Source organism: Triticum aestivum, chromosome 1D (assembly GCF_018294505.1).
Source record: "Triticum aestivum cultivar Chinese Spring chromosome 1D, IWGSC CS RefSeq v2.1, whole genome shotgun sequence".
Taxonomy (NCBI): domain Eukaryota; kingdom Viridiplantae; phylum Streptophyta; class Magnoliopsida; order Poales; family Poaceae; genus Triticum; species Triticum aestivum.
In genome coordinates this window covers 93,443,774-93,446,754 of record NC_057796.1, presented here as the reverse complement: position 1 = coordinate 93,446,754, position 2,981 = coordinate 93,443,774, and the positions used below count along the sequence as shown (strand labels likewise).

At 43.8% G+C, this 2,981-nt stretch overlaps 1 long non-coding RNA gene across 1 annotated transcript; it reads right to left on the bottom strand.

Annotated features, from left to right (window-relative positions):
- Positions 1-1,418: 1,418 nt before the first annotated feature.
- LOC123166122 (uncharacterized) lies at positions 1,419-2,260 on the bottom strand. The gene is made up of 3 exons (XR_006483366.1): positions 2,129-2,260; positions 1,698-2,046; positions 1,419-1,619 (listed from the first exon to the last, which is right to left on the bottom strand). It is a non-coding gene; the product is annotated as an uncharacterized lncRNA (long non-coding RNA).
- Between the last annotated feature and the right edge of the window lie 721 nt (positions 2,261-2,981).

Genomic DNA, 2,981 nt, shown 5'->3' with positions numbered 1-2,981 from the left:
ACCTTGATCTTGGTTGTGAATTATGGAATGAAATAAAAAATTCTATTGCAGTGGATTTTTTTTGCGTTTGTATGAAGTATGTCAGTGCTAAGTTTTTTATCAAAGTTATCACTGAAACTGTTAGCTATCACTGAAACTTGTTACACCGAGATGAACTAGTCTGTTAGCTATCACTGAAACTTGTAAGGCAAATGTCGAAATTGTACTCCAAGTTTTTTCTCAAAGTGCAAAAGACAGTCCCAATATTGCATTGTAAACGAACTTTCAAAGACAAACTTTGAATGCTAATGTTTGTCAAAGTGCAAAAGACAGTCCCAAGTTTTTTCTCTGTCAATGCTAATGTTTCAACTCAAAGACAAACTTTGAAACACAAAATTTCAAAGACAAACTTTCAAAGACAGTCCCAATATTAGCTAGTAAACAAACTTTCAGGACAATGCTAATGTTACAACTCATGTTGAGTTCAAGTACTGAATTGCCTGCTCGACATATTCTCTGTCAATCGTCAAACGAACCTGGAGAAGACCTTGTCTCTCTAGTGCTTTTTTCTTCAAGTGAGGAACAGCATAGTGGATAGACCCCTTGTGCTTGATGATCTCTCTCATGCACACTTAATGACTCAACCAGATCCTATTGAGCCTTTGATGGGGGTACTCAGCTAGGGATTGATTAACCTATGGCACATGACATGAAAAACTCAAAACAGTTCATACCCAAATAGGTATATATCACATAGAACATAAAAAGAATACCAACCAAGATCTAATCAGTGCAATACCTTTTGGACAATCTCGAGTAGGGTCTTGGGCATCGTTCTATGGAACATTGCTTGAATTGAGGCAAACCAACCAAGATCTAATATGTTTGTGTCAGGAGAATTAGGTGGTTGGTATATCATCCTAATATCCCAACCACCCCTAGCAGCTTTCTGCAAAAAAAGTGGATCATCTGGTTTTATATGAGTCTTAGCATTGTCCTGCTGTACGTAGATGGTATTCCATCTATCGCTCTCAGGCCACTTCTCCTTTATAGCCGGCAGTACGTATTTCACTAAGTACTCCCGACTTTTCTCCCTGTCCACTGTATCTGCAGGCTTCAGCTCCCATGCCCCCCTCAACCTATGGATATAGAAACAAATATACTCAAACATAGCACAAAGTAGTGAATATGTGCACAAATGTTTTTAGCACAAAGTAGTAACAAGAACAAGTACCAACCTATTCTGACTTCTCTTTTTAGCTTGCACCCACTCTGTGTAAGCCCAAACCCCTATCTTGCCATCAAACACACAATTGCCTTCAGCATCATACCTTGGTCTAGCCATTGCGGACAAGAACATAATTTTATGAATGTGGCTTTTATTTTTACATTCCCGGTGTGGTGCCTCCTCTCTATGACTCAAATACATGTTCTGGGTATTCCGCGTGCGATAAAACCATTTCTCATCTATATGAACCACATCCATATCAGCCCTAAATGTGGGATTAATACCACCTAGGGATGTTATGCTACATGGTTCAAGATGCATAAGAGCATACTCCAGACGAGCCCTTTGGTTTGCATCAGTCAAGGCGGGCTTCAATTCACTTGTTATTCGTCAAATTTCCTTCATCTTCAACCTATCATTCAGAAATCCATAAAATAAAGGAATGTTGACATGTAGAAATTTGACAACAATTCAGTAGTAGAACTCTCACCTCCTCCAAACAGTGGTAGTTGACAAGTTTAGATGTCCAGCAACTTGTTCTAATGTTGTTCTCTCTCCAGGTGGGATGGCCTCCAATGCATCTATGTTTAAATTTATCTTTTTCCTTCCTGATTTGAGCTTCCGATTGTTTTTTACCCCTGTAATGCCTCCACCATTTTTAGCCTGCTGCCATACCCTTTGCACTATTCTCCTTGGACATTCACAAGCTAGTGCAACAGCTTTAGAAACTCCATGCTTCAACCTATTACCCCCACCATTACGGGCAAGGATCTCAGAATATATGTGTCGCTTATCATCTGTACGGTAGTGCGTTCTTGTCTCCTTGTTCGACATAACATCTAAATGCATTGGACAGAATAATTTGACATGAAAAATATTGAATATTACTGAAACACACAAATATGATCAAAAGGTGCTTACTCAAATCGATAGGTTCTTTTTGGATTTGAACATGCTCTTGACTAGGAGGGTATTCGTCGGCATGGGCAAAATTTGGGTTGTATCCAACCCCTCGGTAGCCAATTGTTGGAGTGTCTCCGTTGGTCATCTCCTGCCCATTTTTTCCAGCAAGGCCGAACCCAGTTCCTTTGATCATGGACACGTGACAGCAGACAAGAGTTTAGGGTACATGATCATCTAAAACTACAAAAAACTATGAGTACATGATCTACAACTAGGGTTTAGGGTTTACCTTCTATGGTGGCAGCACGGGAGGATCCATCTCTGATCCGTATGCCACCGGCGCCGGAACTGAAAGTGAAGCCCATGGACTCACTGCCGCCACTACCGAACGAGATCCCGCCGCCACCATTGACGAGGCTAAACCCCACGAACGAAGATCTTAGCATCTCTCCGCTACCTGCCACGGCTCCGCCAATGGAGACACTCCAATTCGAGGAACCGGCCTCGTTAGGTGCCGGAGGACCAGATGGGCGTGCGAGGCCGACGCGCCGTCGAGGCAATGTCGTTGGAGGAGGATGCGGCTCCGAGCGAGCGGTGCCAATGGAGAAAGCTGGCATCGACGCGCGTCCAATGAGACCAAGAGGAGGAGGAGGAGGAACTGCTCCTGGTGGCGGCGATCTAGGTTGGAAAGCCACCCGCGAAAGCCCACGGAGGCCAAGAGGAGGAGGCCGGCGATCTGATCCCCCTGGCTATGGCGGCGCCATTGGAGTGAGATGGAGGAGAGATGCAGACCGATGTCTGTTCGTGTGCCTCCATCTGCACACATATATAAAGAGAGCACCGGCGGGAAGATCGGCGGGAACTATTGATC